The 18410-nt window shown below is 41.6% G+C and overlaps 1 long non-coding RNA gene across 2 annotated transcripts in view; it reads right to left on the bottom strand.

Annotated features, from left to right (window-relative positions):
* The window catches only part of LOC106987881 (uncharacterized), a 79265-nt gene extending 66111 nt beyond the window's left edge, over nucleotides 1-13154 (bottom strand). The window contains exons 1-2 of one of the 2 annotated variants that reach the window (XR_008295436.1): nucleotides 12954-13154; nucleotides 2594-2987 (exon numbers count right to left, since the gene is read on the bottom strand). This is a non-coding gene — a long non-coding RNA (uncharacterized LOC106987881). Of the gene's footprint in view, nucleotides 1-2593; nucleotides 2988-11107; nucleotides 11378-12953 lie in introns of those variants that run through there. The other variant, XR_008295435.1, reaches the window with a different exon arrangement.
* Between the last annotated feature and the right edge of the window lie 5256 nt (nucleotides 13155-18410).

The following is an 18410-nucleotide window of genomic DNA, read 5'->3' as shown; positions in this document are numbered from 1 at the left end:
GTTTAGCTTTGGTATTGGGGCCAGGTCTTACTTTCCTGTTTTTGAGTCTGTACCTTAGCAGACTTCTCAGGATCCCTGTCATCCCTGAAATAGGGGTCATGCCCTATTAATATCAGTCTTTCTAGGGTAGGGTTTCTCAACATTGGCATTATTGATACTTTGTGCCGGACAATTTTTTATTGTGTATGTCTGTGTATAGGGCTGCTCTATGCATTTAGAGGCCAGCATCCCTGGCCTCTCTATTCATTAGATGCCATTAGCATCCCCCAATTATAATAACTAAAAATATCTCCAGACATGTTCCCTGGAGAGACAGAATCACCTCTCACAGTTGGGAATCACTACTCTAGGGCCCAAAGTCCTGTCATTGAACTTTTTTGCCTGAAGCCTAGAGTCCTGCTATCTGCTGACAGACCTCTCTAGTACCAACTAAACACCTAGCTCTTCAAATATAACTTGCTCCTAGATTTCTCAATGCCACGTTCTTCCTTCCAATAAAGAGGCCACTGTAATTCTTGCAGCATCTTTCTGGTGCCAACAGCTTGCCTGGACTACCAATTGTTCTGTTTCAAGGTACAATTTTCTCTGGCTTGGGTGAATGGCCCTCCATCCCCCACAGTTGCCGGCTTTCCTGCAGGGATGAGGTGGGGCTTATTTCAGTCTCTGGATCTGGTTGAGATCCAGTTACTTCTGCCAAGAGTGGCTTTGTCATGAGAGATGACAAAGAGATGACAGTGAGAATTTGTCTGTTTTCCTTGGGAAAGTAATCTTCCCAGTGCTTTTATGCGAGAGAGCCTGTCCTTTTCCTATGTAGGTGCAGATAAAATTTTCTGAAGGTGATAAATGAATTACCCCATTCTACTGTGCAACAAGTCAGTCAGGAATGAGCAGCAGAACCACAGAATTGCAGCCTTAATAGATGCCAACAACACAAAGGTGGTGAACTTAATAACAGACCCTTAGAGAAAGTGAGAAAGACTGATTGATTGACTGAAAGCTTAGAGCAGAGAACAGAATGAAAGAACATTGTGTAATGCTTTTCACAGAGAACATATCTATGAACCACAGGAGAAAGAGAGAGTAGAGAAAGTACAGAACAAACTGTACCTTGCAGTATCCTAAACTTGGCCTAGTTAATCATAGTGGGGTACGGGGTGCTGGGAGGGCCCAGAGCCTGAAATGTACTGCAGGGACCGACACAAATATAGACATTGGGAGGAAATCCACTCAAGCAGGTAAGAATGGTATGCAATGGCTTTAAGAAGTTAGAAGAGGGGTGCCTGGGTGGCGCAGTCAGTTAAGCGTCCGATTTCAGCCAGGTCACGATCTCGCGGTCCGTGAGTTCGAGCCCCGCGTCAGGCTCTGGGCTGATGGCTCTGGGCTGATGGCTCGGAGCCTGGAGCCTGTTTCCGATTCTGTGTCTCCCTCTCTCTCTGCCCCTCCCCTGTTCATGCTCTGTCTGTCTCTGTCCCAAAAATAAATAAACGTTGAAAAAAAAAATTAAAAAAAAAAAAAAGAAGTTAGAAGATTATTTCTTTCCCACTTGAAAGTTTGGTGGCTTTCCTTTGCAAAGTAGTCAAGGGCCCAGTTCTTCTTTCTCTCTTCTTATTCTATTATCTCTTGGATATTGCCCTCATTTTCTGACCATGATGGTCCATTCCCACACCCACATTTCTGCTAGCGGAAAGAAGGAGGGGAACCTGGGTGGCTCAGTCGGGTTAAGAGTCCAACTCTTGATTTCAGTTCAGGTCATGAGCTCACAAGCCCCATGTGGGGCTCTATGCTGACAGCAGAGAGCCTGCTTAGGATTCTCTCTCTCCCTCTCTTTCTGCCCTTTCCCCACTCTCTCTCTCTCTCAAAATAAATAAACATTAAAAAAAAGGGAAAACCCAGGGAAGGGGACAAAACATAAGAGATTCTTAAATATAGAGAACAAACTGAGGGTTGTTGGAGGGTTTGTGGGGGCAGGGGATGGACTAAATGGGTAAGGGGCATTAAGGAGGATACTTGTTGGCATGAGCACTGGGTTCTAGGAATCACTGGATTCTACTCCTGAAATCATTGCTGCACTGCATGCTAACTAATTTGCATGTAAATTTTTAAAAAATTAATTAAAAATAAAATAAAAAAAAGAAAAAAGAAAAAGAAAAAGAAAAAAAGAAAAGAAAAGAGAGAAGGAAAGACACACCCCTTATTCTTAAAGGCAGAACCCAGAAGTTACACATGTTATTTTGGTTCACATCCCACTGGCCAAAATTTAGTCATATGGCCACACCATATCATGCCTAGCTGCAAAGGAGATAGAGGTTCTGGAAGGTCGCATGCCCACATAAAAATCAGGTTCTCTCTGAGAAATTTTTCTATCATCACTAGCCTGAGTGCTTTTCGTCCTCAGTCTTTCCTCCAAATTCAAGTTCCCAAATGCCCCAAGAACCTGTCTGGCAGATCCTTTGTTGGAAGACAGAAGTTGGAAAGGAAAAGAATAGGCAAGGATGGGTCCTTTTTAACAAAAAGGGTTGCTGGACACTTAAATTTTGTTACTCCTAAGAGAAAGGTCACTTTTAGTATAATGTTATCAGGCAGGCAAACTGACCTGATCTTGTGAAACCACTCTACAGGAAGACTTCCCAGTCGGTTGTTGTGCAATTCCAGACAAGCCTGAGGCAATGTTGTGGGCTCTTCTTGGACAGCGAGGGGGCGCATGCATGTTGAACAAGGCCAGTGCGCTGAGGCAGTCATCCCTAGCAATGCTCATCTTCCAAAGGATGAAATGTAATTGATGGACACCAGCGTATTTCTGGGATTGGAAGAATTAGAAACATAGACGGGAAATATGTCTTTGGCCATACTATAGAAGATGCTTCATTTTACTGAGAGACTCCGGATTCTACGGGACGTGTCTCTTGGCTGGAAGGTTTCAGCAGTCTAGTCTTGAATATCAAGAGAACCGGAGGTCTGTGGTTGTAGGACATCACAGGATTATAAAGCTGTGAAAGCAGAAATGGAAATTAGGAAAGAGCTATTTACATAAAAGATATTTTGACACAATATGTGTAATTTTATAAGATTATCTTTTTACACATTTATATAAACTTTTTACACTTGATCTTAGCCAATAGGCCAAGAAGTGATACATTTATATAAACTTTTTAAGAACGGTTTTAGGGGTGCCTGGGTGGCTCAGTCAGTTAAGTGTCTGACTCTTGGTTTCAGCTCAGATCACAGTCTCACGGTTTCATGAGTTCGAACCCCACATTGGGCTCTGCCAATGATACACGTATGATACACATGTATCATATATGTCCTACATACATATATGTATGTCACATGCATATATCATATATATGTATCATACGTGTATCATATATGTATCATGTGTATGTATGAATATTTATTTATTTTGAGAGAGAGTGAATGAGTGTGTGCAGGAGGAGTAGAGAGAGAGGGAGTGAGAGAATCCCAAGCAGGCTCCACACTCTCAGCGCAGAGCCCTATGCAGGGCTCGAACTCATGACCTAAGCCAAAATCAAGAGTCAGATGCTTAACTAACTGAGCCACCCAGGCGCCCCTGTATCTTATATATATATTTTTTCAGAGATAAAGGAATCTATCACAGCATAACAAGAAGGATAAAACATCTGCATTTTTGTATCTTATATTTTTAAATTAAGGCTTTTTAAATTCTGAACATTTTAATAGGGAAATTAAGAAGAAAATGAGTTGGTAGTAGAAAATTTTAAAAGGTATTATTTTCACTGTTCTGCTACTCCCTGAATGTGAGATTTCTGGTAAGTCACTTAACATCTTTGCACTTCAGCTTTGTCACTTATAAAACAGAGATAAAATTAATGTTTCACAGAGTTGCTATGGTGACAACACAATAAAGTACATATGAAATATCTGTATGTGGACCTATTGAAAAGTCTGAAACACTGATCAAATCGTGAGTCTAGTAATTATTCTGCAGTATCTTTGGTATTTTAACTGATTGAACACAGTATGTGAGATGACATGCAGGGGTTAATTAATTTAATTAGCTTGTACTGTGGGCTGCTGACTAAGTAAGGAAGGGATGCTAACCTGATGTTAAAAAAAAAAACAACAACCAGAAATCATTAAACAATTAAATTTCCACCTGTAAAAACAAGTGGAATAATTTCACTATGAGAATAAATATTATAAAAATTTAGGGGATTTAATAATAATTTTCCCCAAAGAAAACATTTATTTAATACGACTGACAAAGAACATGAAAAAGAAATAGTTCTTTTTTTTCAAAATTTTTTTTTAACATTTATTTATTATTGAGAGACAGAGCATGAACATGGGAGGGGCAGAGAGAGGGGAAGACACAGAATCCGAAGCAGGCTCCAGGCTCCAAGCTGTCAGCACAGAGCCCAATGCAGGGCTCAAACTCACAAACTGCGCGATCATGACCTGAGCTGAAGTTGGACCCTTAACTGACTGAGCCACCCAGGTGCCCTAAAAATAAATAGTTCTTAAGAGTGTGTTGGATTTGGGGTGCCTGGGAGCTCAGTCAGTTAAGCACCTGACTCTTGATTTTGGCTCAGGTCATGATCTTGCAATTCGTGGGTTCCAGCCCTGCATGGGGCTCTGTGCTGGCAGTGCAGAGCCTGCTTGGGATTCTCTCTGTCTCTCTCTCTCTCTCTCTCTCTCCCTTTCTCTCTGTCCCTCCCCTACTCAGGCTGTCTCTGTCTCTCTCAAAATAAATAAATAAACTTAAAAATTTTTTTTAAATAAAAAATAAATTTAGGGGCACCTGGGTGGCTCTGTCAGTTGAGCATCTGACTTCGGCTCAGTTCCTGAGTTCAAGCCCCACATCAGGTTTTGTGCTAACAGCTCAGGGCCTGGAGCCTGTTTCAGATTCTGTGTCTCCCTCTCTCTCTCTGCCCCTCCCCTGCTCACGCTCTGTCTCTCTCTCAAAAATAAATAAACATTAAATAAATAAATAAATAAATTGTAAGAAGTTGTTTCAATGTTAAGTGTTGTCAATATTCAAAGTACAGGGTGGGTTACCTTGCCTTGTTAAAACAAAAACTGTGAAGTACTTGTTTATTTAGTTTTTCCTGGTCAAAAAACAATGTGACATTTCCTGGAAAATCCCATCAATCACTAAGCATACTCTTTGCAATTCAGATTTCCAATGGCCCCTGTGAAAGTGGAAAGATTCCTATAATGAATGGATGAACGGGTATGCTGCTTTATTCACCTCTGGGATCCATGACATATCTCAGTCTCAGATATAAATCCTTGAGCTTTCTCTTTTATAGAATTTCTAACATTGAAAGAAAAGCTGCCTGTGGTCATCTAGAAATTAGAGAGAATGCTAAAAATAAAGAGCAAAATTTTTTCTTACAAAAGCAAGGTCCAAATGAACTGGCTTGAATAAATACATTATTGAAAATAGATATTCAGTTCAATATCTGCCCCTTTATTTGTGGACATCATTGTGTTTTATGAGGAAACCCAAAGATGAGACACACGTATACTCGATCTAATGGGAATATCATCTTGGTCCTTGCTACTCAAGTGTGGTCCACTGACCAGCAGCATCAGCATCACCCGGGAGCCTGTTAGACCACCAGAATCTCAGCCTCAACCCCAGATTCGCGTTTTGACAAGCTCTGCACTTGACAAGTGATTCGTATATATATTAAACTCTGAGAACCGCTGACCTAGTGAATAGTCAGCTAATTCTGAGTCTTCCTACCTGACGGTATTGGCTAAGATAGCCAGCTATTCTGGAGGTACTTCTGGAAGGCGGAGATAGGTCATTGGTAACCGTACTTCCAAGAAACTCATCCTCCTGTTTTTTGATTCATCTAAAGCCTGCTCAAACGGATCAGGAGTAAATATAAAAGGTGGGGTATTTATTCAAAGAAATTATGAGAGCTTTGTGCAAAAAATAATAGAATAATTGAAAACAATCTAATGTTAAGTAGTAAGAAATTAAAGAAATTATCATGTATCTAATAGCTACAAAGTAACCATTAAAAACCATGTCACGGAAGAAAGTTCATTGGTATGGGAAGATACTACATTGTATTCTCAAGTAAACAAACTGGCTATAAAACGTGGCCTGATTCTATTTTCATTTTAAAAATACACATATATACACAAGAAAAAAGAAACTGCAAGGACATGCCCCAATGTGTTCAGTGGCTACAGATTTGGAGTGCTTTTTTGTTGTTGTTTTATTTTCATTGTGCTTTTCACATTTTCTGCATCAAGCAATTTTTCTTTTGTACAAAGAGAAATAGAAGAGTAAGTGTCAGAACAAAGAAAAGTGATCTGGACATAGCCCCGTCCTTCTGGCCATAAATAGTAGAAAATTATTTCGACTAGAAACTCATTTCTACTCTGATTGAATTATAACCAATATTCAGTAACGACACTAACTTACTTTTGCAGTAGAACAGTGGTTCTCAATCCTGGCTGCTTATTATTATCACCCCGAGGGCTCAACCAGCCAAACAACTAACCAACCAAACAACACGAAAACGATAGCTTGTTCCCACCCCAAAACCCCTGGGCACTGGGACTTATGAAAAGCTGCCCAGAGTTGAAAACCACTACTCGGTATGGGTGGAAGGATATCCATAGTCCATTTCTGAAAACAGTACTGCCTTATGTTTTAGTTATAAAACCTATATGGTTATATATTTAGGGTTGTTTATTAAACTACAGCTTTTAAAGACCCGGCACCATGACTTACAGTTATTTTAATAATATTCAACAAACATTTATTGAGCATCTAGATTATTTGTTCTGTGTGAGTCTCACAGACCCAGGAGGTCAGGAAGAGAGAAAATGTTAAATCCATTACACGGAAGAGATACCCCAGATCCCATGGTTCATTAGGGAAAGGGCTCAAATCTGTCAGATGCCAAAGCCAGTGGTAGCTCTGTCACCACATTTCTTTTAGTTTATGTTTAGTTTAGAGAAGGCATTTTTCTAGTTCATGGTTATTTTCTTTATACATCTCAAACATGCTTAGAATTTTTATAGCTGAGGGATGTGAGAGTCTTCCTTAAATTGAAAATTAGCCTGTGTAAACTCAGAAATTTCTGAGGACAATGATCTTAATCATTCTTTTAGGGAACTTTTAGGGTGCTTAAGGGTTCAGAGCTTCTGAATCTGGGCACTGTAAACAGAATAAGGAAACTAGAGACTTGATGTGACATTTCCCAGCTGAATCTGGATTTTAGCAATAGTGCTCTACAAGAAGAGACCACTGAAACCAGCTGTATTTTACCTGCTGTCATGATTCTGCCCTTCATAAAATTCAAATTGTTTGAAAGATTAGCTGTTTCTTTGATTATTATAGATGTTGACTTCCACTGTACCTTCACAATATACATGGCTCATTATTTAAAATGATCACATGCCTAGTGCACTGTGGGAAATAGGAATGTTTGAAAAATAATAAAGTATTTCACCAAGTGTACTGAAAAAAAGGGAAAGAATGTGAGACTGCAGATATCCCATATCAAATTATTGTTTATGTTAGTTCTGATTAAACCTGAATACTTTCTAATTGAAAATGGTCGCAATGTTTTTCTAAATCCCAGCTCAAAGAGAAACCACTAAATCTAACTTTGACGCCACAACCGCTCAACTGGTGAGGAGGAAGTCAATGGCGGCCTCAGTTGTCCTTGGAGGCCACTGGCAGCCAAGGAGTTGCTGCCACCTGGTGGATATTCCAAATAGCACAGCCAGGGAGGTGGCCTCAGTCATGCCAAGGGAGCAAGCGCTCAAAAGCCCAGCTAGTCAGTCACACTTTGATATAATGCTTCAGCTGAGCTCACTTATTACCGCGGAGGACGAAGGGCCTGTGCCGCTTATTATGGGTTTGTGGTGTTTATTAATCCACGACAGTATTGTTTTTGATAGACAACCTAAGATTAAGGCTAATAAAAGGACTCTGGGAATGTGGACTCGATAATTTTGCTGGCTTGAGAACAAAGAAGAAGAAAGTCAGTAAATAGTACCTGGATCGTCCAGTAATTACTCCATCTTACAAATTACTGTTTTCTCTGATTCCAGCCCACAGTCTGTCATTCTAGAAAGTATGATATATTAATTTTTAGCTAAGCAAGATCCACAGGGAGTAATCAGAGTCAGCACTATACAGGTGTTTTTCCAATGAAAAAGGTTACTATTGGAATTATTTATAAACAACATCAGAACTCTGAATATTAACAAAGTGCTTTTCAACTGCTTATTAAGTGTTGGGAGATAACACTCGCACCAAATCATGTTGTTCTGGCTGACATTTGAAAGGTCATGTGCTACCCGAGAAGGAGGTTCACCACCTTCGAGGCTATCCACCTCCCTTCACGTCCTTCTCCTTTCTCCTTTCAAATGTTATTTTAAATTTAATCATGAAATCGTTTAGTCCTACACAATGGTATTAAAAACAGTATATTGATCGTGCTTGACCTGACCACTCCGCTTCAGAAACCCAGTATTATCGGGCGCCTGGGTGGCCCAGTCATTAAGCTCAGGCCATTATCAGGTTCATGAGTTCCAGTCCCACATCAGGTGAGCTTGAGCCCTGCTTCGGGTGAGCCCCACGTCTCTCTCTCTACCTCTCGTGGGATTCTCTCTCTCTCTCTATGCCCCTTGCTCACGTGCGCCCTCTCTCTCCCTCTTAAAAAGAAACTCAGTATCATCAACACAGCTGAAGCCCTCTGTGAACTCCCATTGTGTGCCCTTCTTTCCTCACAGTTCCCAATCCCTAGATCTGGTGCTTATCATTCCCACTTGTTTCTTTATGCTTTTATTTACATGTACCTATAAATAATATAAAGTATCAGTTTGCATGTTTTAAAAACTTTATTTAAATATCATTTTCCCCCTGTAACCTCAGTGTTTTTTTCGTCCAGTGTTGTGACTGAGCTTCATCCACTCTGGTAGTTTGCCGCAGCTGCCGTAACAAATTACCACAAAACAACGAAATGTATTCTCTCGCAGTTCTGTGGGCTAGGAGCCTGAAATCAAGGTGTCCACAGGGCTGTGTTCCCTCTGAGGCCCTAAGGGAGAATCCCTTCTTTGCCTCTTCTGGCTCCAGATATTCCTCAGTCTGTGGCTACATTACCCGAGTCTCTAGTTGATCTTTACATGGGCTTTTGCTCTCTCTGTCTCCCTCTCTTATAAGAACACTAACCAGTGGATTTACGGCCCATCTCTGTAATCCAGGATGATTTCCTCTCAAGATCTTTATGGGGCACCTGGGTGGCTAAGTCAGTTGCAGTTGAGCATCTGACTCTTGATTTCGGCTCAGGTCATGATCCCAGGGTCGTGGGATGGAGCCCCGTGTTGGGCTCTACACTGAGCGTGGTAGATTAACATTTGCTTAACATTTGCTCTCTCGCCCTCTCTCTCTTTCTCTTTATCTCTTTCCACCCCTCTGTTCCCTCCCCTGCTCGCACAGTCTAAAAAAAAAAAAAAAAATCCTTACGGACATCTGCAAAGACCCCAGATAATACGTGAGGGAGGCAGGTTTCCAACCCACGCATTTTGACCAACTCTCCTGACCACTGGATTACATGGCCTCTGAGCTCAGACAGCTGGGACTTCTGGTTATTTAAAAGATGAGCATTTAACTTGACATTGGTTTTAATGTGTAGCCCATATAGGTGAAAACTAAGTCATTTGAGAGGTACAGTGTGAGGGAATGGTACACTGGCTAGGGAGGCAGGATATCTGGGTTCTGGAGTCAGCCCTTCATTGACTTCCAAACCCCAAGTAACAGGATGTTGTTTTGTCTCTGTTACTCTTACAAGACACTTTACATGATTGAACCAGCAGGGAGGTCAGTGAGAAGAAATGACCCAACCCATTCCCTGGGTTTGGGCTGGGAATGCACAAGGGGATTTTTTTTTTGTTTTAGCACTTACATTTTTTTGATTACTAAAGCAAATAATCTTACAGAAATTTGGAAAATAGAAGGAAAATTATTTTTAAAAAGTTTAGCAAGCAGGAAGGGTGGGGGAGGCAGACAGACAGAATCCCAACCAGGCTTCACACAGAGCCCCATGTGGGGCTCTAACTCATGACCCGAGCCGCAATCTAGAGTCCAACGCTTAACTGACTGAGCCACCCAGGTGCCCCCCCCCCCCCGAAGGAAAGTTGCTTTCAAGCCCACTAATAGAATCCACTTATTTCTCACCTACACATTTTTAAAGTTGTAATCATTTGAATCTAGTTTTATAACCTACAATAGATCATTTTCCTTGTTGCTTCATAAATGATTTTTTAAAAGACAAGTATTTTTATCTCTATCTTACAGTTGCAGAAAACCCCAGGAGACTGACTTACCGAAGACCCCAGCGCTAGGAAGTGATAAAGCCAGGGACCATAAAGTAGTTGTAACTTACAATGCATAAAATGATGTAATTGTTACAAGGTTTTGTTTAGACATTAGAACATTTTTAGTAGATGTTTCCATGTCAGTACCCGGGTATCTGCCACTGCATAACAAACCACCCCAAGCCGTAGTGCCTTAAAACAATAACCGCATTTATTTTTCTTGTGAATTTGTAATTTGGGCAGCTCTGAGCAAGGACAGTTTCTGTCCTACGCCATCATCTGGGGCGGCTTGAGACTGGTGGCTGAGGCCGGCTCAAAACTTGCTTACTCACAGCTGGCTTGTTGATACTGGCTGTGAGCCAGGACCTTGGGTGGAGCTGGGGCCAGACACCTACACACAGCCTTTCCATGTGGCTGCTTGGCTTCCTACCAAGATGGTGGCTGGGTTCCAAAGGCAGACATCCCAAGAAGAAAGAAAACAAGGTGAAAGCTGTCTCTCGTTTTGTGATGTTGTCTGAGAAGTCACACAGTGTATTGTACTTGTTAGAAGCAAATCACTGGGGCCAATTATGGTTCAAAACAGGGAGAAATTAAGCTGTATTTTTTGTTGGGAAGAATTTCAAATAACTTGTGGACATGTTTTAAGATTATCACAATTCACCCACTGCACATAAACTATTTACATTTCGTCCTACATGCAAAATACACTCATCACCTCCTCCAGCCACCCCCCACCAGCCCGCCCTGTACTTAGACCCCTTAAATGCTGCACCTGCTGTAGCCTCACGCTCAGGCTTGAGGGTGTGATCTGGACACATAAATCAGGTCCAGCAGCAGAGGCTCCTTGGGTACTGTTCTCCAGACGAAGCTCCTGGCAATATGAAGACCCATGAATCAAGAGACAAGCCATCTGCCAACCGCATCTAATACACAGTGGTGGGACACGCCCAGGATAAGCACTGAGCACACTGCTGTTCAAAAAAGAGAAAAATGGGAGGCATGCAGCCACCGCTCTGATACCGCCGGGGAGCACGGCGCCAGTTCAATTAGGCCTCAGTCCCATTTCCGGGACGTAGCTTTTGGCTCCGCCCTCCGCGCTCTCGGTTCCACCCTTGGAGCCTGTCCTTCTCCACTGAAAGTAGCACGTTGGGGGCTAATAGTTGTTTAGGCGGTGCTCTGCCCTTAGGAGTCTGGGGACCGACAGCCTGAATGTCCCTCTCAGTCTAAGCCGATTGTAATTCTTTTAAAAAACATTGTAGGTGGGGCACCTGTGTGGCTCAGTCGGTTGAGCGTGGGTCTCCGGCTCAGGTCATGATCTCACAGTTTGTGGGTTCGAGCCCCACATCAGGCTCTGTGCTGACCAATTGCTCAGAGCCTGGAGCCTGCTTCAGATTCTGTGTCTCCTTCTCTCTCTGCCCCTCCCCCGCTCACGCTTTGTCTCACTCTGTTTCTCAAAAATAAATAAGTGTAAAAAAAATTTTATTTTTTAGAAACGCTGTAGGCTTCTTATCAATCAGTGGATAACTAACAAAGACAAAGGCCACTTGCATAAGACATAAGCCACTCGCTTAGTCCTTCTGTACCTTAGATTCTCCAAAGCTGTTGTCTGGTAACACCCTTTCGGTTTGCATGCCTTTCGTCTGCTTGCAAAGGTCGAGGAAGCAACGCCTGAAACCTTTGTGAGGTCTTGCCAGTTTTATAGTCAACTGGTGGCTTTGCCTTTGAACTGTTTTCCAGGTAACACTCTGAATTTGATCTTCACCTGGAAGCCATTTCCTTTGCCATTTGGAGAGGCGGGGAAAGAGGAGCTGTTATTTATTTATTTTAAATTTTTAATGTTTTATTTATTTTTGAGAGAGACAGAGACAGAGCTCAAACGGAGGAGAAGCAGAGAGAGAGAGAGAGAGAGACACAGACTCCGAAGCAGGCTCCAGCCTCTGAGCCGTCAGCCAGAGCCTGCCACGGGGCTTGAACCCATGAGCTGTGAGACTATGACCTGAACTGAAGTCGGAGGCTTAAACCACTAGGCCACGCAGGTGCCCCTGGAGCCGTGATTTTTGAATCCAGCAATTCCTGGCTCCTATACTATGTAACAGTTCTTTCTTATCTCTCTTCCTTTGCCTTTTACTATAGTCAGTTAGAAAACCCAGGCAGCACTCGGTGCTCTCTCCGAAAGTCTCCTTTGGCCATGCAGTTAATTTGTGTAATTTCTATTTTCCGTATAACCACAGATGACAGTGTTGCTGAACTTTCTACCACTATATGTCAGCTTCCGATAACATTTTCCTCACTTTCCTGTCAACCCTAACCAATGATGTCTCCAAAAACCGTGAAGCGTCCACTGACAGTTTCTTGAAGACCTTCCTAAATTCTGCCTTCTGACTAGTCCCGAAGTCATTGCCGCATGTTTTCAGTTTTATTACGTTAGCAAAATCGGTTCCAGTTGTTTGTTGCTGCCTAACCAACCACCCCAACACTTAATGGCTTAAAACAGTGACAACATCCACTTACTCATAATTTTGGAAGAACTCGGAGGAGACCGGTTATCTCTGCTGTGCCTAGTGTCAGCTGGGGTGGCTCAAAGAGTGGGGGCTAGAATAATCTGAAAACTCACTCACATGTCTGTTAGCTGATGTTGGTTGTCATCTGCAAGTTCATCCGGAACTGTTGGAAAACCTATGCATGAGCTTTCCTTGTGGTGGCTTGGCTTTTTTACCAAATGGTGAAATGGTTGGCTTCCAAGAGCAATCATTACAAGGGAGACAGCCAGGGGAAATTTAGTCTCAGAAGTCACATGGTATTATTTCTGCCACATTCCATTCTTTAGACATGAGTCACCGAGTCTGGCGCATATTTAAGGGAGCAGAAATGAACTCCACCTTTCAATGGGAGGAGTGTCAAAAACTTCCAGAAACTGTATAAAACCACCAATAAAAAGGTATTCTTAGCTCCATTTTACAGATGTAGAAGCTGTAATTCAGAAACGGACTTGCTGAAGATCTTACAACTAGTAAGTGATGAGGCTCGGGACCATAAAATGTACTTCACATATTTAATGACATAATATATAATGTACAACCCATAAGGTATTATAATGCTACAACATTTTTACTTCGGAAAGCCGCGATGTAGATATGTGAAGGAGAGAGAGGCAAGGGCAGAAGTTTTCTAGCAAGTCTTTGCACATACAAAATACTCCAGTAATGCTAGAATATGTATAGAGCACCTGTCCATGCATGTAATAGCTGCAAAAATACTCAGATGGCACACTTCTGGATTCGAAAGACTAAATATTAGTATGATCTCAATTGAGCTTTCTTAACTTCTTAACACAAGTAAAAGAACCACGTAGTTATGAATCAAGGAACACTGTTGCATTTTTATATAATGAAAAATGAGTTCATTTCACTGTTAGTGTTCATTTAATGAATCAAAGTGTCACAGTGGCCAGAAATATCTTCAATCCTGACCTCGGAGCATCTAACTAGGTTTGACTTTCCACTCTCTACTTTGATGTACAATGCACTTTTACTTTACCACCCCTGTATTTGGTTAAGACAACTGAGCACAGTGAAGTTTCTTTCAAATAACATGACATTGTTTCAACTAGTTTGTTTTCCACGACCTTGGGCTCTTAGGAGTCTCATAAAATGGGAATGTGTTTACCAACTTTTGCCCAAAGGAATTTTTGTTCTCATCGTTAAATTTCTGATTAGTGGTCAGTTTCCCTTATTTAATACCTCATATTTCTTTTTCTTACATGACTTTTATCTGTGTCTGTGACATCTGAGTGTCAGTACCTGTCCTTATGTGAACATTTTTCTTTTTTTAAAAAAACTTTTTAAATGTTTTTATTTATTTTTGAGACAGAGAGAGACAGAGCATGAGCAGGGGAGGGGCAGAAAGAGAGGGAGACACAGAATCCAAAGCAGGCTCCAGGCTCTGAGCTGTCAGCCCAGAGCCCGATGTGGGGCTCAAACTCACAGACTGTGAGATCATGACCTGAGCTGAAGTCAGACGCTTAACCGACTCAGCCACCCAGGCGCCCCTGAACATTTTTCAACTAGTTTTTTACTACCGGTGGGCCTTTGAATTTTCTTGGTAAGCATGTTGTTGTGCAGTGCAGAAAAGCAATCAAATTATGATATACCAAAACCAAATGAAAATGCTATGTTTAGTAATGTATCTAAATATCTTCTGAGAAGTGTAAAAATTACTTTTCCTGACCCTATTATGTTCTTTATGGTCACGTTTATTCTGTGCAGTTTTTCTGGAACAAAGCACCAGTCTATTGATTTGGGCCCATGTTTCCTATATTTGTCAAATCCTATGATCTTACCATTATGTACGATATTAAATATTCAAGGACAAAGATGTTTGATTTAATCTCTCTCTCTCTTGCAATAATAGAAAACACAGGAACATTGTTTGGTTCAGATTGTTCTTGCCTGAAAAGAATAATGAATTGTACGTTGAGGGGAAATAAGGCATTTAGACTATTAGGCTTGGGAATTTACTACAACGATCAATAATTTTCCCCATTGCTTTTTCTCAGGGGTTCTCCCTTTTGTCCCCTTCCTCCACATCGTGCTAAGCCAAGTGGATTACAATCTCTAACGCTTCATTCAGTTTATTTCTTACCCCAGGCTGACTCTTTTGTCACCTTTAAAAAGCCCACACTAATTTTCTCCTCTTCCTGGAACTCTCAATGCTTAGATTACAAAAGTTCTGCTCTACTCTTTTTTTTTTTAATTTTTTTTAAATTTATTTTTTTTTTAATTTTTTTTCAACGTTTATTTATTTTTGGGACAGAGAGAGACAGAGCATGAACGGGGGAGGGGCAGAGAGAGAGGGAGACACAGAATCGGAAACAGGCTCCAGGCTCTGAGCCATCAGCCCAGAGCCTGATGTGGGGCTTGAACTCACGACCGTGAAATCGTGACCTGGCTGAAGTCGGACACTTAACTGACTGCGCCACCCAGGCGCCCCTCTGCTCTACTCTTAAAGTCTGACAATTCTGGATAACTCTGTGCTGAAGCATGGCAATGGTGGTATAAGCTAAATTGAGGGCAAGTCTATGAAATAACAGATTCATAGCATTCTAGCATGAGCCTAGGGCAGTGCCTACAGATAATGCCTATGCACAGAGGAGCACCTCCATGAATACTGGTGAGTGAAAAAGAAGGGCCTGGTTTTGCAGAAGATGGAGGGATCAAGTGGCTTGTCCAAGGTTACATTCCTGGACCATGACGGAGTTCTTACAAGAATCCAGATCTTTCTGTTTTATCCAGTTGAGAAGATTCGATACTGACCAGCTTCGGGTAATTTACATTACTTTTGAAAGCCTTGAGAATGTTGATGCCTCCAGATCTGAGGATCATCAGTACTGCAGAACAAATGGGTCCTCAGGCCAGTCTGGTGTCTGACCAAGTTGGGCTCTTGGCAAATGCTTTGGTTCCTCTTTCCTGGTGTTGAGAAATTACTTATCTTGGTTTTAAAAATATTGCTTTTATTTCTTGTTAAATGAGACTAAACAAAGATTTGGATGATGTCAACTGGACAGATGGATTTCTGATAATACATATTTTTAAATATTTGTGATTTTTTTCTTAACATAGATGCAATACATGTTGATTGTAGGAAATACAGATAAAACAAAAAGATATTTAAAAACTTTTTTTAATGTTTATTTATTTTTGAGAGAGAGAGAGAGAGAGAGAGAACAAGTGGGGGAGGGGCAGAGAGACAGAGACACAAAATCCAAAGCAGGCTCCAGGCTCTGAGCTGTCAGCACAGAGCCCAATGCGGGGTTTGAACTCATGAGCTGTAAGATCATGACCTGAGCTGAAGTTGGATGCTTAATTGACTGAGCCACCCAGGCACCCTAAAAAGAGAGATATTTAACATATCCATTATCCTACACTGTCCCAGTGAGAACCATATAACCATATGTGTATAGATAGATAGATAGATAGATAGATATAGGGAGAGAGAGAGAGAGAGAGAGAGAGACATAATGCACATTAACATTTACAAATTGTTTTATATAATATTTATTTTTCTTAATAATATTTTATGAACAGTTCTCCATATTGTTAAATACTTACCTATACAATAACTTATGGCCACATAGCTTTTTATAGTATGACATTGTATTTGTCCACTCTCTTTCTATCGTACATTGTTTCCAAAGATAAGAAATCTTTATTTTTTTAAAGTTTATTTATTTTAAGAGAGAGAGAGAGAGAGAGAGCACACACATGCGCATGAGTGGGGGAGGAGAGAGAGAGAGAGAGGGAGAGAGAGAATCCCATGCAGGCTCCACTCTGTCAGTGCAGAGCCCAACATGGGGCTCAGTCCCACAAACTGTGAGATCGTGACCTGAGCTGAAATTAAGAGTTTAACTGAAGGAGCTACCCAGGCGCCCCAAGACAAGAAATCTTTAAAGATGATTTGCCATACCGATGATCACCACAGTAGTGATTCTCAGTCTCCTGTTGCACCTCACCTGCAGTCCAGTGCTCTGGATATAAGAGGGAATGAAAGAGAGAGCATGGCTGTGTGCATTGTGTTGCCTCTGGGAACCAGGATCCACCAGACCTCTGGGGGAAAATGGATCTGGAACATGTGACCTCAGTGCCCTTTTCCTAATCTGTGGAGGAAAAAAGATTTTCATAACCTGTAGATCTTGCGGGGTTTTCTTCTCAAAATCAATCGAATATTGGTACTTGGTAAGATCGGAGTCGGGGAATTGAATGGGAGGTGAGGAGAACAACTTTATAAATGTAATATCATTTTGCAGGGTAGCAATAGAATGTTTTAAAAATCTTTTTAATGAAACAAAGAAACATATCCAGCTTTGCATGCTGATTTAAACTGATAAACTACATGTTAGGGAGAGATGGGTGTGTGTGTGTGTGTGTGTGATAGAGAGAGAGAGGGGAGAGAGAGACTGGGCGTGGGAGTGGAAGGCCAGGGATAATTTTCCATCCATGGGGCCTGAATCATGATCACCGCTCCAAACTTTTGCACATGCTTGAATTATACTTGTACTTTTGCTCCTTCTGGAGTGAGTAAAGTCACACTTAAAAGCTGTTACTTCTTCCCTTACCTCGGCCCTCTTTTGCTTTCCTTCCTCTATTTGAGTGTTCCAGGCGAGTTCACTGGGCCCAGAATCTTTCATAGTCTGCCCCCTAGTCAGAGACATGAGGCGAAAGAGGAGTCCTGATAGGAGAGAGAGGGAGCTGGGTCAAGCTGGGAGAGGCAAGGATGCTTTCACCTCTCTCCACTTTCCCCCAGCTGAGCCACAGTGGAAGAGGAAAGAACAGTGATAGAAGTACATGTAAAACATTTATGTGGACTGGGCTCCAAGTTAAATTTCTACCATAACATTGACCAAAGGAGGAAATGCTTATGTAAGATTCTGATCCTGAGGCTGAGGACCAGATGTCCTTCCAGTTGAAACAGAAAACCCATAGGACTCCACTCAGCCTAGAGATTTCCCAGGTATATACCAGTAGATATTGAACCAATCAAAGATGGCCAAATGTACTTAAACGTCAATGAGAAAGCCTCCTCTGCTTCCAAAAAATCCACCCTAATGGGGCATTCTTCAATCACTCATAGACTTCCTCTTTTTACCCCGTAACCTTCATTCGTCCTTCACACATCCTCAGGTCTCTGCCAGAAGGAAAGTGATGGTAGCTGACTCCCTAACTATAGTAAGATCTGAATAAGAAAACTTAGGTGATATCACATGTGTTCTTTGTCTTTTTTTAAAAAACAAAATATGCCTACCCTCTTATCCAGATTTGCAATATACATTAGCATATTGGGCTACCTCCAATAAGAACAGAGATTGACAGACTGTGGGAACCAATACATCTCACTTATCCAGCATCCTTTCCACCCAAATTTGCCCGTCTTTATAATGGGTGTCCTTATGGGTTGTGTCTCCCTGGTGAATGAGGAGGGCCGTGTTCAGCTCATACTGTCTTCCCTTTTCTAGCTGCCTAAAGCTTAGCACTCCATAATTAAAAATTTCTTCTCTGGGATCCAAGACTGTTCCCTATGCA

This window comes from Acinonyx jubatus, chromosome C1 (assembly GCF_027475565.1).
Source record: "Acinonyx jubatus isolate Ajub_Pintada_27869175 chromosome C1, VMU_Ajub_asm_v1.0, whole genome shotgun sequence".
NCBI lineage: Eukaryota > Metazoa > Chordata > Mammalia > Carnivora > Felidae > Acinonyx > Acinonyx jubatus.
This window is presented reverse-complemented; position numbering and strand designations above follow the sequence as displayed.